This window comes from Vidua chalybeata, chromosome 8, assembly GCF_026979565.1.
Source record: "Vidua chalybeata isolate OUT-0048 chromosome 8, bVidCha1 merged haplotype, whole genome shotgun sequence".
Classification (NCBI taxonomy): domain Eukaryota; kingdom Metazoa; phylum Chordata; class Aves; order Passeriformes; family Viduidae; genus Vidua; species Vidua chalybeata.
In genome coordinates, this window is record NC_071537.1 from 21,385,375 (window position 1) to 21,410,158 (window position 24,784).

Genomic DNA, 24,784 nt, shown 5'->3' on the forward strand with positions numbered 1-24,784 from the left:
ACAAGTTTTGGTGTAAGCTTTGGGTGCTTCTCCTCCACTGCAGCACACAGGGTGGTGATGCTGACCTGCAGAAACCCAGGCCCTGTGCCTGTCTCTTGGCTCCCCCCCATCACACTGCTACACTCTGTGCTGGGCTGGAGAGGACAAACAAGGGAAGAGCCTCAGGCTGTCCTCAAGGGCTCTGCCACTGTGGTCTTCCAGCTGGGCAAAAGCAATACAGAAAGCTCAGCCAGGTCAGCAGTGAGCGTTGCCCAGCAGAGTGACCTGAGGGCATTTAGCAGAGTGGATGAGCCTGTGTCAAAAACCTGCTTCAGCAAACTGCTCCCTCAGCCCTGCTCCCCTACTCTGAACCCCATGAAGCAGGGCAGTGCTGTCCAGCAGGGTTCTACCAAGTCAACTATGCAGATACTCACACCACACTCCTGTCAAGGTGGGGAAAGGCAAAAGGAGCAAAGATGAGCTTTCAGGAATTTCAGCCCTAGGACTGAGAGCTGAAACCCTGTAAACACAGGCCTTTATTTTGAATTGCACCTCTGGGCTCCCTCCCTTGTGATGAGAGCCCAATCCTGCCAGCCCCAATATTTCTGACTAGAGCCAATAAACCCTATGGCCTTGCTTGGGGATTTCATATGCTCCTAGATTTGCCCTATGGCATCCGAAACTCTACATATACCTCAGATTTTAACAACCCCCTGTTTTTTAAAAGGAAGGGCCAGTTAATATCTTTACCTTGCAATAGCAGATGCTTCACTCCAATGAAAAATCATTCAGTGATTCTGGCAGCCCCTAAATTGAGTTGCCTGACTCCAGCCATCTTGGATGAATGTGAACTCAATGTGGGAAACTCAGCAGTGGAGCAGATGTCTCCTTGTCTGTACTCCTGAGGATAATGAAGCCTTCTCCAGTACGTAATCCCAAGACATCATCTGTGAAGCTTTTAAACAGTCAGTGAATGCATTAAAATATCACTTTAAAGATAACCTCATAAGGTCATTCAGTCTTGAGGCAGTGCTTTGTTACTGATGCACAGTGTCGGGGTGTAGGAGTTCAGAATTTCTTGCTGTCTGTTGAGTCCTTTTTAGGTTGAGTCAAAGAGGGCCTTGAGAATTACCAGTAGGGTTCTCAGTACCCCCAAGGAAACAAACCCATATCCCAGCTGGACCTTTCCTCAGAGGTTCAGCAGTCTGTGCCCCATCAGGACCATGGTATGAAGGCAGGTCTTGAGGAGAGCATATCGGGTGAGCATCTGGTGAGAGTGTCCATATGTGTGCCAGTGGACACACATGCCCTCCTGCTCTGGCCTCTGCCTGTTTTGACAGGAGCCAAAAACCAGGGAATTGATTTTTCACCCAGTGTACCCACTATAGCGCAGCACAGTTATGCTGATGTACAGAGACATACGCTACCTGCCAGAATCTGGCTAATTCCTGCCAAATTCATGACTGTAATAAATAACAACAGCAATGTTGAACATGATCCTGCTCCTCTAGGCAGTGAATAAAACAGCCTTCCCAAATCAGAGGCTGTGGCCCGATGTCAAGTGGCTGCAACCCAGCCAACTCGGAGCAGCTGAGGAGGCTCCGTATAGCAGAGGAGATTCACTGCAGGGTAACTGACAGAGGGGGGAGCAGGTTTCATTTGCTAGGAGTGCCCATTGGCATGGATAACAGTTAATCTGAGTTGTCCCTGTACCATGCTAAGGCTCCTCACCCCATGTGTGCTTCAGATGTGGAGCACCACACTATCCCTGCAGGACTGAGAAGCTCCAGAGGGTCCAGAGCCTTGGCAGACCATTCTCCGCAGGTTTTGAGGTTACAGGCACTGCCCATGTTCATTTCCATATCCTTGCAGCCTGTTTTTTAAAATATTTACCCCATCTCTTTCTCTTTTACAGGTCTTCAGGTAGCTGTTCAGCCAAGTGTGTATTGCTGGCATTAAATAGTCCTGCCTGAGATGAGAACTCATAGCATCAGGATTGATATGTGAAAAACATCAACAAATTCAGGACATGCAGCACCAGTGAGCAGGATTTCTGTGAACAGTTTGGCCATTCATTAACAAAAAGAAAATATTTGTCATCACTTTTCCCCAGAATGTTTTTACAATGGCAGATGCTACCTGAACTGGTATTTGTGTTGCTGAGCAAGTGAGCAGCATCCTAAGGAAATAAATACACAGGCAGGTGTGCAACCATGCTCATTTGCTGCTTTTTTGAGGGCAGGAGAAGGGTGATGTAATTAGCAGACACATGTTTAAATTTTTAATTAAGAGTTTTAATGGATTATTCACTGCCTACCAGAACACACATGCTCTTAGTTTCTCACTTTTTCAGTCTGGGTTCCTAAGGAAACCAGGCTTAGTCAGTCATGCTGCCTGCCAGCCAGCCAGCCTTCCTTCCTAATCAGTGTTGAACTCTTTCGGGTTCATGGCAGGCAAACACCACTTTTCTGGCAAAATCATGACTGCATCACAACACAGTGGTAGGAAAAGGTCTGAGCAGCTGCAGCAGAGTTTAGCAGTAGGCACAAATAGATGTCTTCCAGGAATGGGGCTGAATCTCCAGCAAAATCAACAGGGGCAAAGGGAGGAAGGCATGAGAGGAAAGAAGGGGAAGAAGAAAAGAAGATCCTGATGGGCTGACCACAGCTTCCCCAGACCCTCTCTGTCTTACTTACTGTTCAAAGAGCAATTTTTAAACTTTAAACTTTTTTTTTTTTTTTTTTTTTTTTTTTTTTTTAGTCTCATGCCACTTTCTGGGGCAGTGATATTCTTTATGGCACTTGTGTGATACAAGTTGCAATGTTGGGCTGAAGGGCACAAAACTGAAAGACCCACTAGACTCCAAGAGTTCTAAGTGCCACTGCTCTCACAGGTTCTTTTCTTCTGCTTGTGAATTCATGGCATTATTTCCAGGACACCTCAATACTTTGTGTATAGGAAGGCTGGAGGTCTAAGAAAAAAAGTTCCCAAAGTATCCAGACCAGCGTTCTTATCCCCGGGACAGTAGAAACAATGTAAGACAATTCATTTTCTCCTTCCATGGTTCAGTATCAATTAGTGGTAGGTTTGATTCCTGGAAAAATCCACCATTTCTGCTCTTCTGTGAAGGAAAACAGATTAACATTTTTGCTGAGATCATCAGTCTTTAAAAGCTGTGGAGATTTTGAGAGGAGCAGCCTGTCAGGAAGCAGCAAGAGCTGGCTCTCTGCAAGGAAAGGTGAGCTGGAAGCTGAGCACACCAACACAGCCAGCAGGGCAGGAGTCTCACAGTCCCACAGCTCCCCAGTGAGCCAAGCAAGGCAGGGCCAGTGTGGGGAGCAAGGATCAGGCACAGCCCTGTGAACACCAGGCAGGTTCCTGGTGAAAAGGCAGGTCTGAGACCAGGCTGGAAGTCAGCTCCAGCTCAGGGTCTAGGTCCAGAGGAATGGGTCCAAAAGCAGGGACAGGCATGGATGCAACACAGCAGGAGCTTTAACTCAGATGGGGCCTGATGGAAGGGGCTTAGCTTAAAAGGGGCTACAGGAAGTGGTATCAGCCCTGGCTGTGTCCAAGGCAAGCAAAGAAGTGGGGCAGCTCTCGCTCTGCAAGCTGCAAACTGGCCCTGAGCCCAGACAGCCAAACAGCACTGCAGGGGACGCGCTCTCAGGGCTGTCAGGGCCCTCACACAGGGCCCTCATCTCTCTGTTTGCCCTTGCTGAAGCATGGAATAAGTTAGAATGTTGCTTTGTGGTGTGGAATGGTCCCTGATGGCTTTAAATTCCATAATTTTCCCTTTTGGATTTAGGCTTGCCAGATATAATTGCTGCTTGTTGCCTGGTGGTCTGGCAAATGATTTTTCCAAACCTATGGGGTCTGACAAAATCATGAGGCTACTCAGCACCTGCTGGTGAACCTTCTGGTGGATATGGGATGGAGAGGACCCTGTGTTTGTGCTCGATGTGAGATGGATGACCACCTGGGCAGTCCAGCTGCAGAGTCATCAATATTAAAGCACAGAAGCTGATCAGCCAGAAATGAAGCGCATTGTTACAGCAAAAAACCCAAAAAAACCAAAAAAAAAAAAAACAAAAAAAAAAAAAAAAAAAAAAAAAAAAAACCTAAAAATAGGAAAACAAAAAAAGAAAAAAGAAAACAAACCCAAACTAAACACCAAGCTCTTTCTGTACGTGCACAGTTTAAGTGGGGAAAGTGATTCCACTTCACCCATGCAGCCCCTGTGCCCTCAAGGCTACACAAACACACCTGGCTGCTGGACTGGGGTCTTACTTGGGATCTGATCTCTCAGACAGTCCCAGCACAGTATAAGAAACCTGAATGTTGCAAAGCAAACTGGCAGAGAATTCCTAGCACTACAATACAAGAAGATTCTTGTCCCATAATTGGGATCTGCATATTTTTCTTGATTGTTTTGCTGCAAAATACCTCAGTGAAACTACAAAGGATATATTTGACACCTATATCTGACAGAGTTTTTCTACATCATTTACCAAAGCAATGTTTTGTGTACCATCTATTCTATTTGCTACAAGAATTATCCATGCATTAACACAGTATACAATCACTTTCATTTTCGTTGCTGTTGCACTCTCAGCTCCTGGGTGAGGTTGTTTAGGAATTCCCTGCCCCTGAGGTGCGTGGAGCTGACCCTTTGCTCTGCACGGGCACCGTCCTGCGCTGAGCTGCGCGCAGGAGGGTCCCTTCTGTTTGCTCCATTCCGGGATGGCCGAGGGAGGGATGAGTGCTTGACCTGGGCTATTGGTTTGCCTCAGAGGTTCTGTTTAAATTCCAGGGCACCACAGATGCCTAAAGGCCTCTCGCACACTGCTGCCTCTCTGTCAGAGCTGCTGTTTGGAGGGATGCGGGGAGTCTCTCATTCAGACTCGGTGAAAAGTGCATTTACACTGCAGCCAAACAAGATCCAGCCTGAATCTGGCTGGAGAAACAATCTTGGAGCCTTAGGATCTCTCCCTGGTCCCCCAAATCACTTTTGTAGATAAAGCATTGAACACAAATGCTGTAGGAGCAGAGAGAAATTACTGATGTTATGATTCTTCTCAACTTACTTAGAGAATACAGCTGGGATCTTCAACTTGTTACTGCACGTTTTGCTGGTAAGCTGCTTTGTTTAGATTTTTACATTATTTTAATAGCCTATATAAAAACCATATATCATAGCACCAAAAATATGTGTGCATATGCATGTATGAGCATGTCTCTACAATTTTATAGAGATATAAAGTCATTTGGTTTAGAATATGAAAGTTGTCTTCTTAGATTTTTTACATGTAGTGCCAGCTTTTCAAGGTCCTGGCTTAAAATAATTGTATTAATCTAGGAATAAGATTGCATTAGACTTATGGGACAATTCTAAGACAAAAAATGCAAAATACAACATAGAATTGAAAATATAAGATACATTTTGCCTTCTGTCCATTTCAAAACCTATAAAATAGAAAAAAAAACCGAAAACTAAAAAAAAAAGCCAACTACAAAAAACACAAAAAAAACAACCCAAATGAACAAACATCAAACTTGGAAATCAGCAGCTGGTAGGGAAAAAAACTTCTTCCAGGCTTCCTTTCTACAGGAAAGCATATATCAAAAGCTGAAGTGAAAGAGAATAGGAATATTTGGCTGGAGTTCAGGCTGGTTCTAATAATGGTTCTTTCAAAAGACTATTTGAATTCTTATAGCCGAAAATATTTGCCAGTCTTTTTCCATGTGAAATGTTATAAATCAAAAGGCAATGGATATTGTAAAAAGTCCTGAAAGTATATAGATGAGTTTTCCACTGAATATCCCAAATCCTGGAAATGTCACATACCCTTTAATTCACCCTTGCTAGCACCTTCCATGGAATATTGCCTTCATGGGAACTGTTCACATACTCAGATATTTGCAGTGGCATTTTTGTGCATGGCAAACTCTTGTAAAATGTAAGGTTTTCTTTTCCCTGGCAGTGCAATATGCAAATACACTCCACTGATGCACAACTGAGCCCACTTAGTGCAGCTTATCATACTGAAATAGCCTCATCAGTGCAAACACCCAGCATCCTCTTACCCAGGCTGTAATAAGATCTCAATGACATATACACGGGTTTGTAGGATCAGATTATTATTTGTGTAACATTAAAGTCCTGCTCTATTTGGCAGGCCAATATATGGCACTCCTCATGACATTTAGGTACCAAGAAAACTTGAAGACACAATGCATCTCTCTGGGAGAGCATTGACAGCCCTGACCAGGCTCAGCTGGAGCAACCCCACCACTGCAGCCCTGCCCCAGAGCCCCATTCCAGCGCAGCCCTGCTCTGTAGCAGGAGCTCAGCTGCAGCCAGACCTGTGCCTGGCCATGGGATCTGTTTTTCCAGCCCACAGCAGCTCTGCAGCTTGGCCTTGACTTTGGCCCTGCCTCATCAGCATGGCCCTGCCAAGGATCGCTGGACCCAAGGATCCTGCCAGGCCTGACCTGGGACCTGCCTCATCACCACAGACTCGCCTGGTGAGTTTGACTTTTGGGTAAACTAGCCCTTCCCCGCTCCCTTGCTGCCAGTCCTGAGATACCCTTTAGCTCTTGGGGTGCAGGGAGCAACTGACCCTTGCTGCTCCCTCACCTGGTACCAACCTCTCACTGTGTGTGCCCAGCAACAAGAGAATGAAACTAAGGCATGAGTTGCAAGCTCAAAAAAGCTTGTTAATAAGGGAATCTGTGTCTCAACACCCTTGCCACTATTAGGATGGGCCACATGAAGGATTTTTTCTAGTGTGTCTCAGATTCTGCTTCAGCAGTATGAAATATAGATCATTAATTAATTAGAAACAATTCAGTTGCATGATCATAAGATTGTTTTTCTTTCCATGAATGGATGTGACTCATCTGTCTCTGTCACAAGTGCTTATATTTGTCTCTTGGGAGGGTTAACTCTGTCTAGCCATAGGAAATAATAATCCTGCCTTCTTAAATACAGCCGTAGGGCTGTCCATGAAGACTTGTACTAGATCAGTGACAGGCTGCTGTGCCCAGCACCAGGAGACCAAAGTGGGCAGAGCAGAATCACAGGCTGGAGGCCTGAGGAACCTGCCAGCTCCAGCTCTTAGAGTCCTTCTGATGCCCCTCAGTTGAGCTGCACATCCCACACAGCCTCCCTGTTTGCTGAACTAGCAATGACTGCTCTGCTGCACTGCAGTTCTTCGTAAGAGAAGGCAGACTTTGGTCGCTGGCTGACACCTGTCTGTCTTGAAGTATGTGCATGGTATGGAGTGCAAATTTTCTGGACTTGTGCTGAAGAAACCTTTATCAGAGGATTCTGGAGCTTCTTGGTGTGCACGGGGAATGATTTTATTTCTTCACTGCATATTTTGTGAACTGTCACATCTTTTGATCTTAAAAAAAAAAAAAGCTCTACTAAGCCTCATCATTTCATAAAGCAGAGTTGAAAAATGTAAGATGCTCTTGAAATCAATTGTTGCTTAAATCCATGTGTATTTTGCAGTGTCTAAAAGCTTCTTTCCCCACAACCTGGAAAAGATGAATTTAAAAACCAAGCAAACACATACCCCTGCAGCTCCCCCAAGGTCAACATGTAGTCATTCAACTCAAGCAGTCAGTCCTGCCTGTAAAGAGCAACACACTTTAATATTGCTAGACTCATAATGGAGATCACAGTGGTGTCAGTTCTCAAGTCAAAGAGAAATAAAGGTTCGTGTTTCTGTCCCAAGAGAAGGCAACTGGATTTGAAGGGTTGTCAGTCTAGAAGTTTCAAACACAAACATGTACATGTGCCTGCAAAGTCAGTCTTCTGGATGTATGAATAACCTTTCTCTAGACAGGATAGTGTAGCATAAAACCCTCTGAATGGCAGTCTTTGGCACTACTGAATGTGGTGTAGTTTGTTCAAATCTTTCATTTAAAAACTATTTCAAAACAGAAAGGAAAGTCACTACAGGTTGCTTAATTGATTACTAGTGAGGAATATGCAAATTGCTTACCCAAGATAACCATTTGCAGTAAACACTAAGAAGAACTGATTTAGGACTATAATTAAGGTTGCAATGACTTGAAACACATTAAAGAAAGATTTAGATTGAGCATCAAGAAAAACTACCGGAAAGCTGCAAGGTGTGTATTCCATGAAATGTTGGGAATGTATTGAGTGAACCTCCACCCATATCACTTTAAGGTAGCTCACTGAGAAAAGGACACAAATGAATTACATGTTTGTTCTGGGCTTTCATTTGCACATCATCTTTAAATTTAAGTTCTGAATAACACATATATTTACCAAGCTTTCCTCATTTGGATCTGTGTTCTCAGCTTATTCTCTAGACCCTATACTTGGAGCATTTACGGAACTAAATCATCAACCCAAAACAAGTCACTTCTTTCTTCTTACTTTCTCTCAAAAAAAAGAAGGAAAAAATCAGAGAAATCATGAAAATATTTTTAACTAGATAAAATAAAGGAAATTTCAAACTGAAGTAGGTCCTTCTGTTTAAACAGTAGTTAATGCTGTTACTGATCAGAATCACAGTAGTGCCTAGATGTCTTAGCTGAAATGGGTGGGGGGAGGGATAATGTCACTTTCTTTATACTCTAGATCAAAAAGACAGCCAAAGGAGGTATTACTGTCTCTGTATGATAGAAGATGAAACTCAGGGAGGTTAAGTGACTGCCTTACTGATAGGCAACCTGTAAAAAAGATAGAAAATGAAGCCAAAGCTTCTGGGTTTCAGTTTGGTGCTTCATTCCAAACCCTTTCCCTCTGCCAGGGAGCTTTGTTAGGGTAGGACTCCAAAAGGGTTTGCTGTTATTTCACCAATACATTTCTGCCTGTGTAAAGCAGGAACTACAGTGTTTGGAGCAGGCAGGCATGAATTGGAGCCAGTTAACGTAGCTGGCTGTGGGTTAATTCTTTATGAAATGAGATTGTTGTTCATGTGTGTCATGCAACTGCACTCAAGAGACCTGATTTTGATTGCTTGCATTACCAGCTGGGAAGTCAGAACTTTGTAATTTTAGAAGCAAAAGGAGAAATGTAATTTCCTGGACTTATAGATGATTTTTTAAAAGCAATTATCCAATGTCTATAGAGTCAACATGTAAACTCAGTGTTAATTCTTTTCTAAGAGGTTAATTGTTATAAGAAGAAAGAAGCTCATACAGCAATTGAAATTGAGTGGGTTCATCACTATATTCAGAACCCCACTCCCAAGCTGAACATCTTCTCTCTAATAATCCTCAGCATTTATACAGACAGGAGCATTTCTGAGCTTTGCCAAGAGTCAGGCTAATATCCTTCCTATTTTACGAACAAGAAAACTGTAGCAAGGAGCTTTCAGCACATCTAGATACAATGCCATGCCTTTAAAACTCAAAAGATCCTGCTGCCCACTATTGTATTTCATCTCTTCACCCATATTATTTCCCATTAGACTATTTGTCTCTGATAGTTTGGGATAGCTGTAGATTTGCAGCCAAGGAAAGATTGAGAAAAATAAGACAAGTGAAACTCTTAAAGAAACAACGGACTAGTAGGCTTATTTACTGAATTTCTGAAATATAGACATTCATTTTTCCTGGATCTAGTAAAGATAGAATTATTTTTCTTATATTCCTGAATATTTACAATTTACATAACTCTTCAACTCTACCTATGTTGTAATTTTAACCAAATTACAGCATTTAATTAAAAAGTCAACTTTTGCTAATAAAAGCATAAAGTTTATCATGAGTGCTCATTCTTTAATATGCTGCCAGAATTAATAAAGAGAATTTCTAGTTTACCATTTAAATGGTATTCCAAATTCTACCACACCCAATTCTCAGTATAATGAGACCTCTAGTATAATAGATAATATGATAATATCTTTTAAGAAATCCAAACAGGCCAGCAAGCCCCAAAATAGAAAATGCAGATGTCCAATGCAAATAATTTCCCAATTGCTTTTTCACTTTTACTACTAATTGCAAGGTCTCCTATGTGTCTTGGCATTTGCAATGATAGCATTTGTGAGAAAGTTAGTTTTATGATGTAATGTGGGAATTTATTACATATATTTGTAGATTCCTTTTCTGTTAGGTAATTCAGTATTTGCTTTCTTTTTGATTCTTTTATGTATCCCTTGCTTCCCAGAAAGAGCACTGGGGCCACAGATGAGCTCTTTATTTAACTTCAAATTATTTTAATTTAGTCCAGAGTTTCCAAAGATTAATTATTTGGTGTGTTCTACTTCAGATTGCTTCATTTGCAGGAAATTAATGTTCAGCATTACTTGGAAGTGAAGGAAAATGAACAGGTCATTTATAACAGCCTGTCATTAATACCATGCACATATTTTTCTGTTCCTAATGACTGGGATTTTAAATCGGCCATACAAAATTAAGCCCAAACATGCAAACACTTAAGGTATGATAGTCAGCTCCTCTTTTTTTTATAAGGTTTGGGATTATTCCCTGAAGTAGGTGTGTAAATTCATAATTGCACATGAGTACCTAAATATCTCCACTAAAAACTTCCAGATTACTCAATTGCAGTCACATATCTTGCTCAGACCAAAGCAAAGCTGGGAGTTGATTGAGGTTCCTGGGAAGGTACCCACCTTCTCTCCCCAGAGTGTCTGTTCAGGCATAATTACATCTGTAATCACTCCCTACCCCGATACAGTGTAGCTTACACACTTTCAATGGCCGGTCACTTCTCGCACGTCTGGAACGTTCTTTGCACCCTCCGTGGGGCTGTTTGTGTGTGGGTGACAATCCAGGGGATGACTCACTGGATGCAAGTTAAGCATCCAGCTCCTGTCGAAAAACAATAAGAGTTGATTAACTCCCAGCTGAGCTTTTGAAAATATCCAACTTTGCTCTTAGGCCACCCTTCAGCTGAAGATAATGCATAGAGAATGCTACTAGTTTCAGTGGAGCAGAATATTCATCTTAGTTATTAGCTCAGGCAGCATGATATCTCACTTAGCAGCAATAAGCTGTGTTAAAAAAAAAAAAAAAATCTGGCAGCCCAGAATTAACAGAGTGGGTGAAATTCTGTGAGGAGAGAGAGAGAGGCAGTGGTGGATGTTACAGAAAGACACAGGGTCTGATTATCCAGGCGTTGAGAGGGATAGGGGAAAAAAAAGAGGGGATGTTCTGCAGCTTAATTAATGGAAAGAGGCTTGTGCATCTGACAGCAGCCCCTCTGCAAGGTGAATTCTTTCATAAAGAGCCTCATTCATGAGTTGCCAAGACATCCACAACCTATTCTTGAATTCACACAAAAATTAAAAGAAAAACAACTGACTGGCTAATTTAGCGACTTGCAGGATGCAGCTGGTGCTACTGTTTTCATGAAAAAAAAGGCCTTTTCCCTTCCACCTCCTAACCATTCCAGTCTTCCTCCCCACCCCCAGCTATTTTGTATCCTGCTGCACCAGTGAGGAGTGTGACAACTCCTGACTTAGCTGGCACTGTGGGATATCGAATAACAAAGGGGAATAATATCAGGATAACAGAGGGGATCTGGCCAGCACTAAGGAACAAGCTCACAGCTTGCCCAGGTCCTGCCATCAGCTGAGAAGTAGAACTTCCCTCTTTTTCTCTTTTTACTTTAGTTTTTCTTTATTAAATAAACAAAGGCCTTCATTATGCTGGATAATGCAATTTGCACCTTGAAAAATCCTCAGCTACCTCTCCTGCGTACCCCTGAGGAGACCGTTTGTGTAGTTCTATGCGTACGAAGAAGACACTTCACATTTCCAGCACTGATATGTGATTACCTTGGTTCTTCCTAGCTTCTACTTCACATTTTCATATTACCTGACACAGAAAAACAAGTCTCTCCTGCCCTCCAAATCCCTTTTCACTGAGATTTTCCTTCCCAAAGTATATTTAATACAAAATCTTTCTGTGCATGATGATAATTTAACAACTAGAGTTAGTCAGGTTGGGAGCCCTAATACAAGCAAGCCAGTGGTGATTTTTAAGGGAACATTGAGCAGATCTAAAGGTTCCTGAAAGGGTATTTGAAATGATGTGGTGTATTGCCACCTGACTCTGACAGGCCTTCTAGTCTAGCTAACAGAGCTTGAGTTGCTGCAGTACCGGCAGCTATGGGAAGTGACTGAAATAAATTGTTTGTGCAGACAGAGCTTTATTTAGCAAAGGAACCTCACAACTAATGCTGCCAACAAAGAACGTAAAGAAAACATCCCACAGACACCACTAAAAATCCAGCTGGAGATAGCAGTGTGGTTCTTGACACCAGTCAAACTCTCTTGGTTCAAGCTGCAGAAAGAAAAGGCTAGAGTGGATGTTGCTCAATTTCCAAACATTGCAGAGCAGACCAAAGGTTTTTCTAAGCCTGGGCTTAGCAATTTCAGAGCTGGTTTGCCACATGGATTATTTCCCAAACTCCCACCCTTAGTCAGAATGTTAGTGTGCCAGGAGATGCTGAGCAGAATTTCAAAGGGGAAGTACTGCAACCAGCTTTGCAGTAGGTGAGGGTTTTCACTGTCCGCTGAGTTTGAAAAGTGGTCATTGTGCCTATCAGTCACATTTCTTAGAACTCTGGTGCCGCCGTACACTAAGAGATTGGTGTACACCAAAAGAAGTCTCAAAATTACATGGCTGGTAGCAGCCTCTCTGGTTATTAATAGGACTTAATAGGATTTTAAAACATATATAGTGGACACTGGATGAGAATGGGATTAACAAGAATATGGTCAAGTGTTCTCCTACCTTTTTCTCTCCGTGTTTCTTGGCAATCTTTGATCAATAAAAAATTGCAACAACTACAGATCTGGAAATTTTCCCTGGGCTAAAGCTGAACTATAATATGGTACACCCATATCACAGCTGGAAGTTGTGAGGATTCTTTCAGTTACATTAAGGACTGTCAGAATTCTTTCAAAGCTCAAAGTAACTTTATTTAGCAAAACTGCCTTTGCAGTCTCTTTTATTGACTTCTAAGTACCGAGGATGGCCCTCTTTTCATCTGAAGGGCTTAGCAAGTGTGCTACCTGCCTTTTTGGAGAAGCTTCCCCCTTCTCCCTCCCCCTTGCTTGTCCAGTTCGATCTGGAAAAAGTTATAAAAGTCATGTTCATTTAAACAGAGACCAAGAGAATATTCCAGCAGTATGGAGAACACAATGAGCTGTTTGGAAGCTGTGAAAGGGATTTGGTGTGAACCTTAAAATGAATCCCCCCTCTCATAAAGTGACAACCCAATATCCCCAAAGGGAACAGCAGGAGGGAAACCTAAACCTGTCACAAGTCAACCGGTAATGATTGGAAAGTTAATTACTTTAAAGCCCACAAAGACAAGCTGAGGTGTTAAAATGGCCCCTGCAAACATCAGCATCCTCCCCTTTCACCAGACTAACTAAACACAGCAGGACAGTAGCAAGAAGGACCTGAGCAGCCCCTGATTACAGCAGTTTTCACCACCTCTGAGTAAACTGGTCTTTATTCATTTTCAATTTCATCCTTTATCTTGTCAGCTGTCCTCACGAAGTATTACCATAAATGTGTATAAAAACACAAGGCTGCATCAAGTTCAGTGATGCTGGTTGGTACAGAGTCCAGCAATGTCCCAGCCCTCCTCTTGGGGTTAGCCTCGAAAACACCACTCTTGCACTCAGCAGCAAAAGCTTCCTGTCATATCAGTGCCTTTTACATGGCAAAAGGAGAAACTTAAATCCAGTACAGCTATAACTCACAATTTACTGTGGAGCCTAGGTGCTAATCCTTTTTTCTCCAGCAAATTTGTTTTGAGTCACACGTTATATTAAGATTCCATTTGTGAGGTTTAACACAAGATTAGCAGGTGTTTCAATGTGAAGCATATAGAGGTTAAATACATTGGTAGGGTGTTTCAGATGATGATGAGCTATTGTTGTAAAAAACCCTATTGACACATTGGACCTAAAACAATTGATTGCCATTTATTAAAGCATCTATTAATCACTTAGTAATCCTTTATCATGCATAAATAGAACCTCCACATCAAATACTGTGAGACACTGTATATATGAAAGACACCATTTTATAGAAATTGTCATGTATAAGAGCCACCTGTTTTTTTTTTCCTTCTTTGCTCTTAGCATTTTCCTTTGCACTCCCAAATTCTATTCATCCCATTGCTTCTTTAACATGTAGCATAGTTAATGCAGCAAAAAGACTTGTTCCTGCTAAGGTCTGAAATGTGTGTTAACAGGCCAGCAGTTTCTTCTCCACACTAGCACAGGACCTCTGAAACTGGATCTTTTGTGCCCAGAGTAGACCCCTTAATACTCAGGTGCCCAGATTTTTCCTGAAGCCAGCATCCTCTTCTAACCACTTTGCTTTACACTTTGTCTATCTTTTGTTGGAGAACAAGAAAAATAATAGTCACCTAACAAAGCTCTTACAGGAACTAATTCATTAAGGATTGTAAAGTACTTTGATATAGCAGTGTGGGATATTTGCCAGAGTAGAAAGGAACATGTGGGATTTATTATAAACAGTCACTGTCTCCACCCCTGTGGGATGACAGCTGATCTACCACAAACACTTATTTCCAAATTACAGTATTATGCCAATTACAACTCCTGAGTTGAAACTGCTATAGCATTTACCTTATAATCTGCTAGTTTCAGGAATTAAAAAACACCCGAATCAGTAAAATGGCAGCAGGAGACTATTTTACACTATTATTCAATTTGATTAAATGTAATAGATGAGACAGCAAATGATCAGAAAACATGCCCACGGGTTACTCACTTTGTGTGTATATAAATATATGAGTGTATATATTAATATAATCTGTGGTGTTTAAGTTGGGTGGTGATGCTCTGTTACGTGCAGCAATGCATATCCTCATACATAAACCAAGAAGCATTCTGCTTGTACAGAGGAGTAGACGTAGTTTCATGGATTAATCTTTCATATTAAATTAAAATATAAAAGGCTGGGGGAAAAAATATCACAAATGAAAAAAAAAAAATAAGAAAAAGCTGTTTTAGTCCAGAAGGAATATGAGGCTGAAAGTTAAAGTTGCAGGGAAGCTGTTGGCAGGTGAGCTAAGCAGAGGAGGTGGTGCAGGTAAAGAATTTATGCATTCAGCTCCTAGGCAGGGACATGCTCAGGATGACTACAGGCTGGGACAAAATTCATGGCACTCTTAGGATGACTTTTCTCCCCAGGGTCACTTCTTTCAACAGCATATGCCAGGGGATGCAATATCCAGGTGACTGTAGTCAAATATGTGGTTGTGTGTAGTAATAATAGAAGGAACATCCTGGCTTGGTTGAAATCATAGAATGTTTTGCCAGACTTTGATGGGGGCCAAGATTTTACCCTCCAGCATCTCCAAAGATAAATAGGGATCTGTCACCATACCAACATGGACAGCTACATAATTGTTTCTAAATATGTAACAGCCCCACTAGTTCTAATGGAATTGCATCAGTGATTAAACCCCTCACAGGGAAATTCTTAATATGGCAGTAATTTCATGCACGAGAATTTTCTTACTGATTTCAAGCAAGTGTTCAAACTCTAATTTGGTGTTCTTTTTTGTACGCTGATGAATTTATTCTGCACATGTCTGGGCTTTATTTAAGCAGTAGTCTCCAGCATGTCTTACACCACAGCCATACAGAAATTTTCAGATTTTGATTTTTGAGAACTGAATTTAACTGAGAGTATGCAGAGCCCTTACATTCTTGCTTTCTCTCACTTGATATCAAAAAATAGCAGTGTTAGTGCATTTTTAGAATAATTCTGAGGACTTTTGAGGAGAGGCATATGCTTACTACGTACTCTACAATGTACATGTACATTCATATATATTTTTCCATTGGGGGGGGGGGGCAAAAATCCTGTAAATAAGATTATTTGAAATATAATAAAAACAAAGAGACTAATAGAACAAAGTGAAATGGGCCAAAGTAGATCTTTCTACAAGCATACATGGGAAAGTTATTTTGATTTTAGATACCCTTTTTTAATATTAAGGACCTGATTTTAACACATGGAATGGGTGTATTCAATGTATAAGTGTTTAGACACCTGTTACTCCTTGGGGGAATTAGTTTTACTTCATCAGTTTGCAGGACTTCTGGGAGAGAAATCCCACAAATACTGCCCATAAAAGACATACTAAAGTGTAAATTTTATTGTTTGCACTAACTTCCTTGATGGGCTTATTACTTTTCCATAGGTATTTTTAATATAGACTTGAGGGCATTTTCATACAATAAACCAAAAATATTTCTTATCTAGATGACAAACCAAAATGCTTATAGACATTCTCAGATCCAAAGCATTCCAGGTACTTAGGTTTCTCTGTGTAACATGCACGATCTCAAACTGAACTGCACTAAATTGCCATGATGCAGCCCTTTTGAAGTTATAATTTTGGAAAATGGTATAATTTACAGTGACAGTGGATCTGAGTTTGCTGGACGATGATTCATGTATAAAGAGTTCATGTGCTTAACTTCACAGTTTACATAATATCAGGTACAGCTGTAAATGTCAAGATCCATAGAAGTCTCTCTGCAAACAAAAGGTTCTTGAATATGTTAAAAACTGGAACACAACAGCCAATGACATATCATCCTATAAAATTTATTTTTAGGAAAAGAGTTAAATTGAGAAGAAAGAATGTAATCATTTAAACCAGATACTTTTGTTATTTTTCTCTGTGCTATTACTTATGTCTTCACGACACACTCGTAATTTCAAAATGGCCAAACATATTATCGAGTTTTCTCCACTGTTTTGTTTCCTGAGCTGGGATGTGGCCATGCCAAGTTTCAGTTTCAAGAAATTATTTTTATGTTTTTACCACTAACCAAGTTGTAAATTTCCCGGAAAGGAAAAAAAAAGTTTCTGATGGAAATGTTTACACAACATTCAGAATAGTGCTGCAAATGTGACACTGTGCTACAAATTGTGCTGAAATGATTTATAACATTTCCAATAATTTAAAAACTATTTTAAATCACAGCCAGGTCCTGCATAATGCATGAACCTCGACGGATTCTCCAACAAGTATTAGGACACTACACATTTCAATTTCCCTCTTTATGTTTAAAAGGCTGCATCTGGCAGTTAAAAGACTAAAACCTCAGTCAATGGTTATGGTATGATAGATACATGCTGGAATATTATTTTCACCCGGTAGCTTTCTGTAAGTAGGTCATAGAATTTTACAGTGCTCTGAAACATCACCAAAGAGCTTCCTTGCACAGGATCTCCAGCAACTGACTCTGAAAGAAGTTGCACTAAACCTTAATGTTTTTTTTTTTTTTTTTAATTATGGAAACTTTGTTTCCTTACTAGGCTACATGCAGTGCATCATCTAGGGAAGATCTTCAGAATTTTTTGTAGAAGGTCATTTTCCACCCACTCTTAAGGATATATTTTAGAATTTTACTTTTATATTTTCTTATTCAGGACCAGATATTTTTAGAAAACTTTGCAGGCAGGCACCTAACACAACATGTCATCCACAAGATGTGGAAAAGAGGATGTTGAGGAGACATCTGCAACAATTATGTTTCAGGTTTGGGACAATGAGGAATGTCTATCTGTGCCTGCTTGAGTAGATGCTCAGGTAGGTACTCTGCCTTTCCCTCCCTTGTGTCATACCCTATGGGATGTATCCCATGGTATTTTGTTATGCCATGCTTGGGTAAAAAGTGATGTTTGGGTGAAAAGTGCTGTTTGCTGGCCGTAGGTGAGAAAACCATCACAAGGAGTATTAAAACCCAGGAGTAGAACTCGATGGTTCTGATGGGTCCCTTCCAACTCAACATATTCTGTGATTACTGAGAACGTGACAGGGTGAGAGGCCTTTGGCAGCAGAGGTCAAGGCAGCATGGAGAAAACCGAGCTTTAAGTCCGTACGTGTTATCACCTTGTTCTTTAATATATATTCCTCGGAACATCTTGTTACATGTACAAACTCAATGGGAGGACAACATCTGTGATTTGTTCACGCTGCTTCCACCCCTCGGACTAATTATGGAAGGCTCAAGCACAGCCCTCTTCCCCCGGCCCGGGGGAGCGTTCAAGCCCCAAAGGCTGCCTGCGGGGGTGCTTCCATCGACACAGCTCAAATCGCCCCACGTGGGACGGAAAGCCCAGCGCGACCCCCCGAGGGCGGCTGAGGGCCCCCGGGAGGCGCCGGTGGCCACTTCCCCGCAGCCGCCTTCCCGCCCAGGGGACGCGCCGCCCCCCAAACTTTATCGCCTTTCCCCCTTTCTCTCTCCCCCCACCCTTTTTTTTTTAATTTTTTTTCTCTCTCTTTTTTTTTTTTTTTTTTTTTTTTTTGAGGGAGAAAAGGTGGGGGGAGCTCAATTTCCCACTTGCCAACAGCAGATAAAAAAGTGGGGAGGGACCTCTTCTGTCACAGCCTATGTAGATTAACCTTTCAATTAGCTGTTATCAGGTCCTGTGTCTTAGCACCAGTCCTCCCAATCTGCGTCCGCCCGCACCGGGGAGGCTGGAGGTCTGGGGTGGGTTTCTGTTTTAATTTCTAAATTAATGATAATTGCTCGCGTGGCTCCCCTCCCCCGCCGAGAGCTGAACGCGTGTGTCTGATCTGCCCGTCCACCTTTTAGTATTTTGAAGTGAGAAGAGGAGCCCCGCGGAGGAGGAGGAGGAGGGGAGACAAGGTATTCTCTCTGTATTCATCTTCTTTTTTCCCCTCTCGCGGAGGGGCTTAGGGAAGGTAACTGGTGCAATCAATCCGCTGGCTGGGGATTCCCTCCACCCCCTCCCCGGCTCGTCTGGCTCTCCTGGCTGGGTCTCTTCAGTGTGTATGTGTTTGGGGAAGGGGGTGGGGGGAGGCTGTGTTGTTGTTGTGTTCCTGGCTCTGCTTGCAGCCAGGAGAGAGAGCGAGCGGGCGAGCGAGAGACAGAGCGGAGAGAGCGAGCGAGCGAGAGAGAGAGAGGAGCCGCGATCGCGTTTCAGGGGCAGCACATTCCGCAGGAACCGCTGCTGCAGAAACACACACGGGCAGAGAAAGGAGGTCATTGCAAGCAAAGGGGGGAACCTGCATCGGAGGTTAGATTCCCAGGAGTTTATGCGGGGGATGATAGGGAGCATGCGATGGGGTTTGTTTTGCATTGGGTGACAGGCTGCAATTTGCCATAATAACCCCCTTTCCCTCCCCTCTCCCAGCGCAGGGGGCTTGTCACTAGGCTGGGTACTTTTTTTCCTTTAGCGTCGGAGGCTGATGCACGTGTTTGCAGACACTTGCGCTGGGTAAATGCATCGCAATGCTCTGCGTTTTGCAGGGGAGGGGGAGCAGCAGCAGGGGGTGATGGCTGGGTTGGATGGGGTGGGGAGAGGGGGAATGGAGTGGCGGAGGGAAGCAGGGGATGGCTGAGGTTTTTGTGTTGCATGTTCCCACCCTGTCTTTCTGAGGCGGCAATTGTTCCTTCGCAGACGGGGTGACAGAGAAGTCCCCGTGCTTCGCATGGCGAAACTTGCAGGGACCTGCATGTGGCTGCAGAGCCGGGAGTCATTGTCGTCGTCCCCGTTCCCACTCCCTCCTCCCTCCCTCGGCGGTGCGGGGTGTGTGTGTGCGCGATAAGCGGCTGCCAGTGCCAGGCACCTTGGGAGGGTTATGCTGGGAGCGTGCTGTTCCATCTCGCCCGCCCGGGCGAGTGCCAGGCTCTGAGGCACGCGCGTGACGCTCAATATTTAAGGCGGCTCATTAGTGTGTGTCGCGCGCCCGCCCGCCCTGCCGAGCTGGTTCAGGCGGCCGCCGCCGGTGTCTCGGCAGCGCTCGCGCTCCCGAACAAACTTCGGGAGCGAGCGGGTGGGGCGGCGGCGGCGGGGGGGGGTGGGGTGGGGAGGGGTGGCGGACGGGCGGCAGCGGCGGCCAACGGGAGGGCGGGATTGCGAGAAGTCCCGCCCCCGCACCCGGCCGGTGGCCAATCGCGAGCGCCCGGGGCCCAGCGGGGAGGCGGGCGGGTGGGCGGGGCGCGCGAGTGTGTGGCGGCGGCGGCGGCCAGTGTCGGCCGTCGGCCCCGCCCCCTCCCGCCGGTGGGCGGCGCTGAGCGCGCGGGGAAGGGGCGCGCCGCGTGAGCGACAGGCAGCGCCCGCCAATGGGAGCGCCGGGCCGGTTGCCGGGCGGGCCGGGGCCGGTGTGGGCGGGTGACGGACAGCCCCCCCCCGACCCGTGAGCGCGCAGCGGCGTGCGCGGCGCGGGCCAATGGCGGGCGGCGGTGGGCGGGGCGCGGGGTAGGTAAGGTTTTAATGAGCCTCCATTGGGCTGTAATCAGTGTCATGTCGGATTCACGTTAAGTACAACAGGGCGAGACAAAATGGCGGCGTAGGTGCGCCGAGCCGCGCGCGGCGGCAGCGGGGCGGTCGCGGCGGCCGCGGGCGGCGCGGAGCGGGGCAGGCGGCCCGGCGCGGCCCGGCGGCGGGAGCGGCGGAAGAGCCGGCAGCAGGGGGAGCCGCTGCGGCGCCCGGAGGAGGCTCCTCCCCCCGCGGAGGTGAGTGGTACCGGGGGGGTCTCACCTGCCTCCCGCGGGGGACGCGCGGCCGCCGCCCCCGGCCCCGCCCGGCGCCCCGCGGTGCGGGTGCGCGCACGGCCCCGTCCCCCTGGGCTGCCCTGCCCGCGGGTCGCCGTGCCCCGGGGCGCAGAGCCTGCGGGCTGGGGGTTCCTGCCTCGGGAACGGCAAATCCCGGAGCAGGGCGGGCAGGGCGCAGAGCCAGCCCCGGCTTGGCCCCTTCAAATGCAACAATGCCTTGGCCCGAGGCTCTAGGCGTCGCACATCTCCGTGGCTGGGCTAGTACTGCAAAAACCTTAAGGAAGTTGGGGAGGGGAATAGTCCAGCTTGGCAGTGCCACGTTTTGGAAGTGATGTTCACATTGTGTGTTCTTTGCCCGGACCTCACCTCTCATACTCTGTCACTGAACATTGAAAATAACCCCCTCTGGCAAGAGCAGACGCATAACCACCCCTGCTGTTGCAAACCACTATCCCAAGAAGGAATGTTTTCAGTTGACCTTTTTCCAGGTGAACTCTCGGCAGTGAATGTTACCTTTCCATATTTCCTGCTGTTCTCTAGTACTGTATTTTACAGTGCTCAGAACTTCCACAGGAGAAGGTGGGAAAGGTGAATTTGGGTGATTTTGCTGCTGTCATGTTGTGCTGATGCTGCTTCCTCTGGTGGCGCTTGCTGCTGTCATGTTGGAAATGATTTTAAGCATATGATCTCGAAGAAGCTTGTGGGGTATCTCAGAGCACAAGCACTTCCATCAGTTCGTTTCACATGTGCCACTCTTCTCTCCACATCCCCGAGTCTTTGGTGCAGTTTTGAAGTTACTGTAGTGTCTACACATCTGTCTTTTTAAAGCATATAGATGTGTCATTGCTCTTTCTTATTATTGGAAACCGTATGCTGTGTAAAGAGTAATACAATAGCTGGCTTCATGACCTGAGTAATTTTAAGAGGGATATGAATGATGGGAGTCCTTACCAGGATCTGCTTTCTCCCCATCTCTTTGCAGGCCCATGTATTTTGCAATAGCAAAACAACTATCTTGTCTGTTTTGCATCATTAATTGAGATGGGGGTGGAATACAGAGTTGATTAGCTACAGAATTCTAAGTAATGGCTTGGAGCAAGGAAAAATGGCAAAAATGGAATGTAATGGCAGTCTCTTCTTCCTCCTCCTCTGCTGCAATCCTTACCTGACCCTGATGCTGCAGCAGAGAGCTGGCCTGCTGCTGCTTCTCCGGAGTGTGTGCAGAGCAGGTAGGAGGGAGCAGAATGAGATTGAGCTTCACAGGTCACCGGCAGGTTGCACAAGTTACTCTCATCTCCCCCAGCTGCATCTTCTTCTCCCTCCTTTCTTTTTGTTTTTGTTTTTTATAGCTGTGTTAACCTCAGTTTTTAAAAGTTTAACTGCATTTACATTTATGAAAGCTTAAGCAAACTTTTCATTAATTAAAAGAACCAACCCTTTAGATTGTATGTTGTGTTATTTGTGTAGTAACTTTTGGTTTTAGTTATGGAGAGAAGCATGGCTTTTTTTGTTGCTGTTTTTTGACTACACTGCTTGTTTTCACAATCTGGATCACCTGGAAGCAATTCCAGGTACTAGTTCAGTCTAAAACCTAGCTTATTAGAGGATTATAGGATTACTGATGACACCTGAGATTGAAGTGTTCAGTCACTGCCTCCTTTAATTATAATCATCTGTGCAATAGGTGTGTGCCTTATAAAGGGCACATTTGCATTCATTCTAAATCCCAAGCTGAAATTTTGCAACTTCTTTGTATTTATCTGATAATTTATGACTTAGGTAAAGGGACAAGCCTTGACTAGAGATGGTTTTTCATGTTTTAGAGCTAATGGGTTATACTTCACCCTCTAATGCTTCTGTTCTGCAGCTCTTCAGTGGCAGACTTGTTAATAGATTTGGTCAGTAATATAGTACATCCAAATTTTCTCAAATGTTTTTATTTTCAAAATAAGATACCATAGACCATAGAAGTTGAAATGTGACAAATTACATAGAAGGAACTTCATGATTGTTGCCATAAAACTTGGAAGTTATCCTGTGCATTTTAACAGTACGGAAAATCTATTTTGTAATTGAATGAATGCTGCTGAGGGTGATTAAAAGTTAATTAATTACAAGGGGAGGAAGATTAATAAATAGATATGAGTACCTAAATAGACTAATTTATAATCACTTCTTTAAAATGGTTTCAAAAACTTCCTCAAAATCTGTTTGGGTAATCATCACACTTTTTTATATTAAATTATGTATGACCACCTATTCGTAGTTTCTGTAGAATTGCATTCTAAACTTAGAAACCTGATTGTAACTTTGTATTTCTGAGTATCCTTTGATGTTGAATCTTGCAAGATTGTTTCTAAAACAATTTATTTTGTCTCAGCTAGTCACTTTGCATGCAGATGTGTGTGTTTATGTATTGCCAATCTTGTATCAGTCTGTCTTGGTTTCTGAAAGATCTCCTCAATTTATAGCTCCAGGATCACTCACCCGAGTCGTTTTGCTGGGAAAGATGTTTGTTAGTAATAAGTTATTCTGACTGTACTGTGTGGCATAGCAGTCATGGAGGTCAGGGGGTTTTACTTCAAGTTCACATGCGCTCAAGTGCCAGACTAAGCGAGGCTCTAAGCTGTGGCAAAACAATTTAAAACTTGGGTTGGATGCACTTTGCATGGTTCCTTAAGGCAGAATGAACTTGGATACTGTTGGAAGGTGTCTATTTAAGATGTCTTGATTTTTGCTCCTGAAATATCCTGTCCAGTGGATTGGAAATTCTGTTCCTGCTGATCTACTCTGCTGGGGTTGATTTAGTAGGTGCTAGCATGCAGGAGGTTGTATTACATGCAAGGAGTTTTAAGTAAATAAGTGAAAATGTAGTTCTGAATGTATATGGCTGTGAAATTCCTGTACCAAGCAGTAGACTTTATATGAAGATACGGGTTTATGCTAACCTTGTGCCACAGTCATTGGCCAATAAAAATTCCTGTAACCCACATGTTATAGCATTTATACTGAAATGTTCATCAGTGTCCAGGAGCTTGGAACAGACCCTGTACTGTGTGTTCTGGAATTTAATGGAACTGATGTGGTTGCTTGTATGAAATTTAATACAACAGTACTGCAGTAGATGTAAAACCAAGACGAGTATGTCTGACTCAGCAAATGCAGTGTTCAGCATTTAATTAAATCGTGACAATCTTAATGAAGACTTAGAGAGGAACAGACTAAATAACTTTAAAAGTAGCTTTCTAGGAATCTGGGGCTTTATATGTAGCTACAGATAACTTTCAAATCTATAGGAAGAGTTTATGAAATAGTCTAAATGGGAGTGAGCCTCCACTATATATAGGGTTCTGCTTTGCTGTATTATTGTATTTTCATTGTCAGATTTGTGAGAGAATTTGTAGGATTTATAATACCATGGAAACTTTCCTTCCCTATATTTCTCTGCATTTTGTAGCTACAGTGTTATTTTGAAATTATCTGAGAACAGTGTGTATAAACAATTCTGTTAGGGAAAGAATGACTTTTGCTAGCTGAAGTAAATAAAAACGGTCTGTTTGGAGAACAAGTTATTGTTTGCTTACAGATATTTGAAATACACAAAACTGTTATCAAATACAGTTTCCATGAGTATGGTCTGGAAGCAAGAAACAGGATCCAATCCATGTAGATCAACAGGGTTCAGTATGTGAGCCAGTTAAGCGTTCAGGCTCTGCATTTACATCAGGAATGTGTCTTTTTCAGTCTGGCAGTCACTTGAATTTTCATATTTATAAATCTGAAGTTGTTTAAGCTTTGATCAGGTTTGAAAAGGAGAAATTCATAAAATTAATTGATTAATATTGATTGTTTGGGTATAGAAAAATTTTATGCTTACCAGTAACCAGCTGCTCTTTTGTTAGTAATTCTGTTGTGTAGGTATAATAATGTGTGAAACGTGAGCTGGAATTTATATTTAAAGACATTTTTGAGGGGTAGAAGAAGAAAAAAGTTTAGGGCCAAAAGTATGTGTTGTTGTACTCTTTATCTTTGTAGTTGCAGAGGAATATTTTTATGAAGTTGAAAATAATTTAGATTGCTGTATCAGTTCAGGGTTTTTTCCTAGCTATAATTTACTCAAGTTTTTGAACATGATTTAAATGCAGGTTGGCTAGAATAAACAAGTAAAAAATGACGTCCAGGATTTGTGTAGTCATAGGTGATTTTGTTATTTGTAGGCTGCTTGCCATAGCTTTATAAATATAGGTGCATATTAA

The 24,784-nt window shown here is 43.4% G+C and overlaps 1 protein-coding gene across 4 annotated transcripts in view; it reads left to right on the forward strand.

Moving 5' to 3' along the window:
- The first annotated feature begins 18,315 nt into the window (after positions 1-18,315).
- Positions 18,316-24,784, forward strand: part of KAT6B (lysine acetyltransferase 6B) — a 109,539-nt gene continuing 103,070 nt past the window's right edge. For 3 of the 4 annotated variants that reach the window (XM_053948947.1, XM_053948949.1, XM_053948950.1), the window contains exon 1: positions 18,316-18,656. The gene's annotated coding sequence lies outside the window, so the exon portion shown is untranslated. Of the gene's footprint in view, positions 18,657-20,448; positions 20,490-24,784 lie in introns of those variants that run through there. The other variant, XM_053948948.1, reaches the window with a different exon arrangement.